The 11,969-nt window shown below is 39.7% G+C and overlaps 1 protein-coding gene across 1 annotated transcript in view; it reads left to right on the top strand.

The window, feature by feature from the left end:
* Nucleotides 1–6,287: 6,287 nt before the first annotated feature.
* LOC126212699 (uncharacterized) overlaps nucleotides 6,288–11,969 on the top strand; it is a 106,801-nt gene continuing 101,119 nt past the window's right edge. The window contains exon 1 of the mRNA XM_049940114.1: nucleotides 6,288–6,342. The gene's annotated coding sequence lies outside the window, so the exon portion shown is untranslated. The remainder of the gene's footprint in view (nucleotides 6,343–11,969) is intronic.

Genomic DNA, 11,969 nt, shown 5'->3' with positions numbered 1-11,969 from the left:
GAAATGAGGCTGATTGTCCTGTGCTCGCTGCATTTTTTGGTTCCTTGTTTTTTCGGTAATGGAATCATTACTGTTGTCAAAAAGTCCTCAGGCCATTCACCACTGTCATATATTTTATTACATAACCTCAATATTTCTCTTATTCCATTGTGGTTCAAGCATTTTAGTATTTCTCCCGGTATTGTATCTGTACCTACCACTTTGCCATTTTTCATTGCAGCAATGGCAGATTTTACTTCTTCCATTATGATGGTCGGTCCTTTCTCTTCATCACTTACATGGGTATGGTGTACGCGTCGCAATATGCGCTGCACCCACGCGACTTCTGCGGCACGTGCGTGTACGGGCCTCCGCGATGTTTTCAGATCGCAAGAAGGGACAGAAGGTAGTGAATAAGGAAGCATATTATAGAATCGCGTGATTAAGAAGCAAGGCAGGAAACTAAAACAAGGTTATCTTCTCGCTGCCTAGTATGCTGGCGTATCTGTACGATCTGTTACAAAAATTTAGGAAGGGATAATCTCCACAGATGTGATCCCTTTGTGCTCCTCGTAAAAAGCGTCCAAGATCTGAAGTACAGAAGTCTCCCTGTGATTACTTGGATATGGATGTAATAATGTAATACGACACACTGTACTGCATGCATGTGAACGTCACATTTCCACTGCAAGCTAGAAACAGTCGAAAAGCAGTCACAAATAACGATGTTTTAATTGGTTCGCCGTGATGAGAAAAAGCATTTCAATTGTTGCATGCATATTATCAGCATTAATAAACAAATTATGCAACAAACAAATTATACAACAGGCTACACAAATGAAGAAAATGGTCTGTATTACTACGAAAGTAGGAATATCCTAAAAGATTGTTATGATTAGATATATTTAATTTGTTGAAATGTGCTGCTGACAAAGGCAGATCTACTTTCATGACAATGTTTTTCGAACTCCATCTCACAAGGCACACATGGCTAGCTTGTGCATTCCTGTCACGCGCATTATCCTCCGCTGCTGACAATACACTCACCATTGTGTTGTGCGACATATCAATTGTTTATTTTTCTCAATAACAACTATTTTATTCGCGATCACGCATTGTCAGTTTGGCGAGCGCTAGGTGAGTAAACAGTATCTGGCATGTGCCTATCATTCCGCCTGAAGGAACGCTAGTCATTATTTTAATACTGCTCAGATCAAGAGAAGGAATAAAATCCTTTGGTAAGTTTCCATTCCAGTTCTTCAGTATTAAAAATACGATGGGTTACGGGGATTCCACCAAAATTCCAACAGAGTTGGCAATCTATTTTTGTGTGAGTTGTTAACCTTTTCTCATTCGAAGAAGCATCACCGTTTGTGAGTAACGGCCACATTTCTCTTCGTGACTGGTTTGATTGTACTTTCTTTGTCACAGTGTAATTTGCCAAACTCATCTCACAGCAGCTATTGAAGCAGAATTCCGAAACGGAGGGCCTCATTAAACAAGTAATTGGCAATCACAGAGTTCAATAGCTTACGAAAAACCTCATAGTGTCGGTTTGCAGTAACATAAAAGAAGAAATTTCATGCGTATTTTCATACTAGGAAGCTCTCGTTACGCTAGCTGTCAGTAACTCTTGAAAAATTAGTCACTGGAGTGAATTAAATAAAAAGGGAAGTACAAGTACTGATATATCGCCATAGATAGGAAATTGCGTGTGTTTAATAATTGGCAAAACACTCTCCTCCTTGTGTCCTATAATTCTCCAAACTTTCGTTTCGATATCTCGAGCAGTTTAGGAGATATGAGAGATGTTGCGAATATTTCATTCTCGCGGGCGTGAGATCGGAAGTGAGCGCGCTACATGGAATCCATTTTCTCGAGATCGGAGGCAGATAGAGACCTCCTCCCAAATCTAAACAAAAATTCAGCATGTTAGCTAAATTTCATGCGCAGCAACATATGGTGTAATACGCACCAACGCAAAATCACAGCGACCCCTAATTTTCGTTGCAAACTTTTTGAGTTTTGCGTAGTGTCTCACTAAAATGTGTACATCACAATAAGAATGGTCATTAGCGAGATGATGGGCACTTCGCCACGAATCTGACATATAACGCTACAAGTAAGGCAATAATCAAATATATTCAGTGAATAGTTTCTGTAAAATCGTTTCAGAAAGAAAACAGGTTGTGCACGCTTCGGTTCTGTCAGCGCAGAGCGTCGCCAGTCGGTGCGTGCGAAGTATGGTGTACGCGTCGCAATATGCGCTGGACTCGTCTTACAGCATGAATGATCACAGGTTTAGTTAATGCATGGGAGAGTGTCACAGAGATACTGAAGGAACCGAAATGGTAGACTTTTGAACACAGACGTAAACTATCCCGAGAAAGTCCATTAACAAAGTTTCAAGAACCGAATTTAAATAATTACTGTAGGGATATACTATAACCCCATATGTACTGCTAACACAGAGATCGTGAGGATAAGATTATAATAATTACTGGACGCACACAGGCATTCAAACAATCATGTTCCCCGCGCTACATACGTGAATGGAACAGGAAGAAACCCTAATAACTTGTACAATGGGACGCACCCTCTGCCATGCATCTCACGGTGGTTTGCAGATTATAGATGTAGATGTTTTGAATTGTTATTTCCTTAGTACTAACTCTGTTCGAAACACATTTTGGAGCCAGTATCCACTATCTGCAAAATTACATCATTGTACGACGCACAGTTCAGGAAATATGACGTCATAAACATTCAAATGCGTGAAGAACTGGCATTTGTTTAAAACTGAACGCAAATTACCCAGACTATATTCATCCAGTATTTCATAATCAAAGCACTTAATTATTTCCAACAAACCTTAAACATATCTTCAAATCTTTCTTAAGCTTTTCTCACTCACGCATTTGACGTCAAATACTTAGCACATTAACTCGTTTGTAAATCAATCAGAACGTCCAAGCTCTTTTCTTTCCATATTTTTTTTCCAGGGGAATTCGATACTTCTAACAACAGAGTTTTCTCTTTCTGCTTGAATACTGCTCAGTAGTGTAGGATCCGTACCAGATAGGGTTGATAGAAGAGATAGAGAAGATCCAAGGGAGATCAGCGCGCTTCGTTACAGGATCATTTAGAAATCGCGAAAGCGTTACGGAGATTGATAGATAAACACCAGTGGAAGACTCTGCAAGAGAGACGCTCAGTAGCTCGGTACGGGCTTTTGTTGAAGTTTCGAGGAGTCAAGCAGTATATTGCTCCCTCCTACGAATATCTCGCGAAGAGACCATGAGGATAAAATCAGAGAGATTAGAGCCCACACAGAGGCATACCGACAATCCTTCTTCCCACGAACAATACGAGACTGGAATAGAAGGGAGAACCGATAGGGGTATTCAAAGTACCCTCAGCCACACTCCGTCAGATGTAGATGTTACATCAGGGCTTCACAACATACGTGCTCGCGGAGCAAGCTGTGAGCAGCAAGGCGCGAGCACGGAGCAGCGCGAGCAAGCTACCCCCACTACCGAACCAGAGCGGAGAGTGGGGACAGTCACGTGGGGCAAACAATAGCTGCCGCCGGTCAATGTAAATCCGCGGCCACCTGCAGGGATATCACTCACGAATTATTACTGCGACAAATGAAACAAATAAAGGAGAATGTACACGTGACACATAATTTTATTAGCTTAGTGTATGCCTCTACATTCGCATTAATTTGTGAACTGTTACACAATAAAAGGTGGAATTCTCGGTTATCTTGTACTTTTTGCCCTTTACAATTGCGTCTATGTTCGGAGTAATTGTTCTTGTGCAATTTAGGCGCAGCGTGCAGTTTATATTTCGATCAGACAATGCGTTTCTCAGGCATGCCTTGTTACATTTCATTGCAGAGAACAGTTTTTCACAAACATACGTGGAACCGAACATTGATATTATTGTAGCCGCCAGTTTGTGCAAACGAGGAAATCTATCCTGAGGGAAGTGTCTGTAGAATTCCAAAATGTTTTTCTTATCTGAAATTTGTCTCTGTATTCTCTGTCACACTGTAGGCCAATAATTTCTTGCTGCAGCTCAGGACGAATCTCTTAAATATTCGCTGAATATGGAGAGAACAGATCAAAATCACTGTCTTGTGTTGTCAGATCTTGAAAGCGCTGATACAACTAAACTATGTGAGTAATGTTCACAGTCTTTGTGGACATCTTGCATGGATGATAATTTAGGAAAATGAGCTAGGTTTCCTGTTTCCAGCTGACTCACCCAAAGTGTCAATTTCATTTTAAAAGCTCGTATTCGATCTATGAAATGAGTAATTAGCAGATCTTTGCCTTGTAGTAAAATGTTCAAAGCATTCAGATGGTTAGTTAAATCTGCTAAGAACGCGAGATCACATTCAAACATGCGCGCGCATTTCCCCTCCCTCCCTACTCTGTGACCTTGCACCTGCTCGCGAGCACGTGCCTGAGCAGACGCGAGTACTCGCGCTCAAAACCGGCCAGTTGTTAAGCCCTGTGTTACATCATCTATGCTCACACTGGATGGGTAAACCTAGACCTTTGCTAAGACGTCGCTCCGAGTGGTTAGATCTTGAACTCAATCGTGAAGCTGCAGGTATACCCATCCAATGTGGGATCGCTCCGCATGTAATTCTTGCATCGTATATATATATCTTATTCAGTCATTAGCGCCTACGACTATGAAAATAATTATGGTATGACATTACTACAAAATACATTTTATTGGAAAATATTGTTAATTAAATGAGAGTTCTTAATAAAATTTCACCTAAGATCGACGATTATTTCACATATTTCCTATATGGTAGCAAATACTGGAAAAAAATAATAAATCGTGTTGGTGCTGCTATCATATGGTGCTCCTCGTAACCTAGTCTGCAGCCTAAATCATAGTAGAGTCCTTCACATACCATAATGGTAGAGCATCCTCTGTGTTGCTTCAGTATTTAATAGTAAAGGAACTGGACAATTACTGTCTAAATCGTCTTTAGTAAAAGTGAGGGAGACATGCGAAAACATTTTCGCGCAATAACTGCAGCGGCGCCGCCAAGCGAATACCACTTCAATCCGTTGCGCAGGCGTCTGCACTCTGCACCAAGTGAGAATCGTGGAGGAGCAGCCGCCATTTTAATGTAAATGCTTCGGAAGCTAACACGATGTAATCCTCATTTTACGTAATTATACTTGCGTATAAGGAAATTCTGTAGTTTCAGTAATTCACCGCATTAAAGTCGTCTTCAGAAAAAGCCATTTTAGTATACTTTATTGCCTGAAATATTGGAATCCGTGAGATCGGCAGCCAAACGTTTTACATATTATTTAACCTGTATTTCGGCGATATAAGCTGAATGTACAAAAGACTTCTGGAAATCACTGGTAGTGTCTAATTAAGTATAGTGTGTCTCTTCCCCAAAGATGAATACGATGAGGATGCTCCAGCTAAGGATGATGCAGTCGACATTGAAAACGGTGATGATACAACAGGGGTGTAAAAGAGAAACGTGAGTGCAGCACGGTCGTAAATGTAAAAGCACACCAGTTAGCCCATCACCTTCTACATATGTCACAAAATGTAACTACTATCAGATCAAGTTATACGAATTACGGTTCATGGCAGCTATAGCGGGTACAGCTTTAGAAGCTTAATGTTCAGAGTCTGGGAAACCATTTCTGAATGTATACAGTAAATAAGGGAAGCAGCAACTAGACACTGCATTAAATATTATTCTCTAATGTGCTATATATTCTTCGTGTTTACCCAAGCTCTATGTACTGGCTATAATGTTCGTGTAGTCTAGGCATTAAATAGCTGACTTCACTTTTTTGAACGTAAATTTCACGTAATACAGTGAGCAAGGAAATACATACTTAACTTACTTCACTCATATTTTTAATGTCAAAAACAATCTGTCGTTGACAACAACTGCACCATATTCAACGCACTACACTGGAGGGTAAATAAAGAAACGTTTTGTAACATAACAGAAAAATGTCTGACGACTGTGTTAGTGTTCTTTACTGTATACTTATCGTGCAACTACGAGAAATATAATGGTAACAACGCAAAATTGGTACCGTGTTGTGTGTTTGGTCTCCGAACTACTGAGTACTGACTGTTTTAGGACAAGGGAAATAGTTTGTTTCCTGAAAATAAACATTGTCTGTTGCTTCTAACAGCTGTTTTCAATGAAACAAAAGCGTATCGCACAACATTTGTGCATCTCAGGTGATTGACAGAAGTGGCGCTGGAGTCGACGATTGATTATGTTTTCCGTCAGAGTTCGAATGCTTGCGGGCGTTGGTTAATGGACTTAATAGTTATGGTTAATAGGCGGTAAGTGTGATTCTCATTCAGAAGTATATGTAAGTACGCCTCTTGAACTGAGATCGAAGAAGTATGGTATAGTTCTGAGTAATAAAAACTTCTTTTCCAAATTTCCATTCGTGTAGAAGTGAATAAAGTGTTTGTGTCAGGGATTTAAGCAATTTTGATACTAACCACACCAAAGTTTTTAGTTGTAGTAATAATAATGTAGTACAAATATATTAGTATTCTTCCGGGGTAACAAACATTTCGTTCTCTGCAATCACATACAAAGGTTTCTTTTTTTTCGGTTCTGTCTCACTTGGCGTCCGTGCCTAGCTAGTTCTGTCACATAGTTGTCGTTTGTCGCGAAATTTTATACGCATTATATTACTTAGAAACGCGAGGAAACGAGCACTTAACCCTAAACGCTCTTTAATATCATTATACTGTTTGATGTCGTTCTGTCACATTATCAGCTTGGATGTATGCCTTCCAAATTTCATTTCCAGTAATAATATTTGAAGAATAGTATTATACTGGTACACGGTTTCTGTGATCTGATGTCATTAGAACCAGTTTGCGATGACATGTGACACCCTTCAATCTGAGGTCTATATCGCGTCATGCAGACAACATTTTTATGGAATCAGTATTTGTGTAGCGGTTTGAAAGGAAGGTTCTTTGGCAGTGCCCCTTAAATACAGGAGGTCAGTGAAGTAAAAGCGGTAGTTTCGAGAAAATCTTAGTCTGCGTGGAAGATGTTACTGTATAATGTAAATAAACACACACACACACACAGAAGATATGTGACAAGTCTGTTGAGAAATAGGCGCATAGCGGGTATTTGTTGTTACTTCTCTGTTAACATTGGTATCTGCCCTTTCAGTATTTAAATGTGTTTGTATTCGTATGTCTTTATCTCTGCTGCTGTTGGGCTACCAAAGTTATATCATTGTAAAATGAACCTTGGACACACAAACTGACAATTATGCATTTTATGCTTAACATGGAAACAATTCAGAATTAGTCTATTTATAGTAGGCCCTACTGAAAGTAGGCTTATTGTTTTGAAACACCAAACAGCTTCACACTTTCTATACCAATTAAGAACTTCAAATTTTATGTAGCATCTCCCTGAACTCCATAACCTTTACACAGGTCAACTGAACCTAATGGTAACGGATTTCTGCTTTCTCCCATCATGTAATGATATTGTGGCATGTGGTGTCATGTGTGTGCAAACTAGAAGACAACAGGGTTATTACTATATTTTTTGTGTTTATATTATTTTTTGGGATTTAAATTGTGATGACAGACCGATCTTTAATGTAGCCCAATGTATAGATGTGGTTGGAAAGGTGACAATTTGCCTGAGTGGTGGCAAAATAGTATCAAAGACTTCATTCAGTCCCAGCACACAGCGTATATTTTCTCACTATGTAATGTCCCTCTCAAACTGATGATAGCTTTTGCTTTTTTCTTCCACCTATATATTATAATTGTGGATTTTGTATTTTTACGTAACAAGTTTGGCTTTTTAGCTGTATGTTTTTTAATGTAAATGTAGGTGTAATACAACAATCTCGTGGATATACATGTGAAGACGAGAGAGAAGAGGTATAAATCTGGTTTTCCTGACCAGTGGTATGATATTACATTTTTTTCTAATCCTTCCATTATGCTTAAAACTGATTTTTGCATCTGAAAAGTCTTATACCTCACGCTTTGCAGCCTAAAAGTATAATACCATATTTTACCATTAAGTGAACAGAAGCAAAGTACTGATCTTTCAGTTAGTGTTTGTGGCAGCAGTTTGAGGACTTTCTTTGGGTAATGTGTTGTAACCAGGGGATAACAGAAGCGTCTGATTCCACCCCTCTGCTTTGACCAATGACGTCACCAATATGGCTGAAACGACCATTCACAATGATTCCTATACCACTCCTATGACGTCATAACGTAAACATAACAACAAACACGAAAATGATCGAAAAACCACCAAACAGATATTCCTCCAAATATATAATGGAACTAACAGGACAAGCGGGGGAAATTGAGGGTTTTTGGGTGGAGATGAACTAAATATACACACACGCCACTCCACCAAATGACAAAAAACACTGAAATAATGAAACCCCACAACCTTCCCAAATTCCACTACACACACAAAATCACTTCCTTTGACAGAAACAACCGATGCCACACTATAAATCTCAAAACTTTCACCACCACCACCCCCCCTTAATCCTATAACAAAAAAAAAAAAAGCTGAAAAATCAAAATTGGAATCGAAGCATATATATATTTCCCTAAAGTCATAAAAGTCAACAGCAAAGCAAAATACCAAATCACCAATACAAACAACCATAAGCTATTCTTATGACATCTCCACATAGCAGCCATCCCTGGTCTGAGACACTGGAACTTTAGTAGGCCTCATTTCTTCACGACGCACTGAACACTTCACGACTTCAGCCAACAGGCCGAATAGCTGAGGAAATTTTATTAGAGACAACGCACTGTCCTCCATAATCGCCAACAACCGAAAACTGTTGACCTTGTCAGTCATATCCATACCTACCAAAGACATAAACAAAGCAATTTACCAAAATTCACACGCGATGAACAGGAAAAAAAAACCACAACCGACGGTAATGTCGGCATAACAAAACCAAAATCGTTACCTCACTGAAAAATATTCTGCTGAAAGCACAGGCACCACCAATACCACACACGTGCAATACTACCACGTAAATGAACCCCATACGCCACACATCACGCTATCCATAAACACACCACCAGAGAGAACCACCAACCGCAACAATATGCCACCTATAAACCCACCACATACGCAAACTAAACCAAAAACATCACCTAACATACAACACACAAACCCATCACCAGAGAGCACCACCGATCACATCAAAACGACACCTACAAACACGCCACTCTCACAAACTAAACTCCGCACTGTCATGACCTCACACACCACAACAGCCTTACGTCACGGGTTAAAGCCGACTGTTGGAATCGGACGCTTCTGTTGACTCGCAACCAGCTTAAACGTGTTTACCTTGTGTGTGTAACAGTTGGCATATTTGTGTTAATTTCTGTTCAGATGAAGTCACCATAAAATATTAATGAAATTGAAATTAAGCCAGTTTCTGGTATGTGTTAAAGTTTGTTATAGCAATCATATGTTATCGTTCCTTTCTTTCTACATCTTCAATCACCAGATCACATAAGTTCAGTGTTTGGAAGATAGTATGAATTTGTGACAGATACGAAAATATGTAGTGCAGATTCCAGACAGAGCTTCTGATCCGTGTATTTTTCAAAGGTTGTAAAGCTGCTAATAGTAGATAAACAGGAGCTCTCTAGTGAAACTGAAGAGGCAGCAATTTTTTAAGAGTTGCAGATGCTTTCTAATTTACCCAGTTATATTTAGAGGGCATAATTGTATATAAAAATAGGCAGTATAGTGACAGTCTATTGTTAATACAGTATACATCATTTTTAACAGAGCATACGACACCAATTTCTCTGATTTCTGTGTCTTTAGTTGGCTCATTACATATCCCTAAAGACTGCTCTGGAGGACATCTGTGGAACAAAATGAATGAATGAATCAGTGAATGAATTGTATGTATTAGAATTTACAAAAATTTGTCGTGAATGTGTAGCCTTGAAAAACTAATTCAGAAAAAGTGATTTCAATAGGTATCTTTTGTAAAAAATACAGATTTAAAAGATCTTCATAAACAATTCATGGTTTTTGTGTGTATGTGTTTTTTCATGATCACTGAATGGAAACAGTACCAGTTGCATTAGAAGAAACAATATTTTTATACCACTGAGAGTTGGTTGCAGAAACTCTACACAGTATCTGCTGATGTGTTGTGATCTGTTTTCTTTTGTGTGAAATGTGGATAGTGTGTTTCTTAAGATGCATTTATTACATTTTCTTGTATAAAATGAATGCTGTCGTGATCATACTTTGATTTTAATTCTATCATCTCTTGGGATATTCTTTCGGGCAGGAAAACTTCCTTAAATTTTTTAGATACTGCTGGTTTTCGATACACATCTATATCGGATCTTAAGAGCTAACAGTAAACTGGACTGATTCGTGACATGTTTAATATTGAAATGTAGGGTAAAAGCTTGACAGGTTGGTCCTGCTGGAAGGAACAGCTGTTTAATCAGTTTAGTACATTGCTGTGAGTCCTGTATATCATTACTCTTTACAGTACTAATGGTAGCTTAAAAACCAAAACTTTTAATCTATTCAACGAAATTAAAATGTGAACAGGGCTGTGTCTCCTTCAGATTATTTGGAAATTGGGGTCATCAGTCTTCTCAAAAGGTCAAAGTCATCTGTGTTCCTATAACATTAAAAATGCCATTAGTCCAAACACGTGATAAAGTACAGAAGTGTTTCCCTACTTACTGTTTCCAGTTCTGTATGATAATATGCCTAGTTTAACCACTGTTAGCTGTTGAATCAGATTCTACTTAAAAAAAAATAAGTCAAAAAGACCAACTTGCATTGCATTTGCAAGACTTGGGGCATATTTCCTGGCAGACTTAAGCATTCTGTAGCAACAGTCGTCTACAAAACTGTAGATAAGCAAATCACCTATAAATACTGGCCTAGACTGAAGTGACAAGTCATGGGATGCCTCATAATATTGTCGGACCTCGTTTTCACTAATGTAGTGCAGAACCAGGCGTAGCATGGATGCAACAAGTCATTGAAGGTCCCCTGCAGAAATACTGTGCTACATTGCCTCTGTAGCCATCCATAACTCCGTAAGTGTTGCCGATGTAAGATTTTGGGCACGAGCCGACCTCTCAATTATGTACCATAAATGTTCGATCGGATTCATCTCGGGTGATCTGGATGGCCAAATCATTCAGTCGAATGGTTCAGAATGTTCTTCAAACCACTAGCAAACAACTGGGGCCCAGTGACGTGGTGCCTTGTCATCCATAAAAATACATTCATTTGAATTGCTGGGAATGGTCTCAAAATAGCTGAATGTAACCATTCCCAGTCAATGATCAGTTCAGCTGGACCAGAGGGGCCAGCCCATTCCATGCAAACACACCCCACACTGTTAGGAAAACACCACCAGCTTGCACTTAGCCTTGTTGACAACCTTGGTCCATGGCTTCATGGGGCCTGTGTCACGCTCAAACCCGACCACCTGCTCTTACCATCTGAAACTGGGACCAGGCCACGATTTTCCAGCTGTCTAGGGTCCAACCAATGTGGTCACACTAGCACAGGAGTGGCACTTCGGGTGGGGTCGACCAAAGCATCCAATCCCACCCGTCGGCTTTGACCCGTGACATAAGGCTGTTGTGTGTGTGTGTGTGTGTGTGTGTGTGTGTGTGTGTGTGTGTGTGTGTGTGCGCGCGCGACGTCATGACGGTGTGGAATTTAGTTTGTGAGAGTGGCGTGTTTGTAGGTGTCATTTTGATGTGACTCTCTGAGGGTGTGTCTATGTGTTGTGCGTTAGGCGATGTTTTGGTTTAGTTTACGTGTGTGGCATGTTTATAGGTGACATACTGTTGCGGTTGGTGGTTCTCTCTGGTGGTGTGTTTACAGGAAGCGTGTTACATGGCATATGGGGTTCACTCGCGTAGTA

The sequence above is a fragment of the Schistocerca nitens genome, chromosome 11 (genome assembly GCF_023898315.1).
Source record: "Schistocerca nitens isolate TAMUIC-IGC-003100 chromosome 11, iqSchNite1.1, whole genome shotgun sequence".
NCBI lineage: Eukaryota > Metazoa > Arthropoda > Insecta > Orthoptera > Acrididae > Schistocerca > Schistocerca nitens.
The sequence above is the reverse complement of the archived record's forward strand: the minus strand, read 5'-3'. Positions and strand labels throughout refer to the sequence as shown.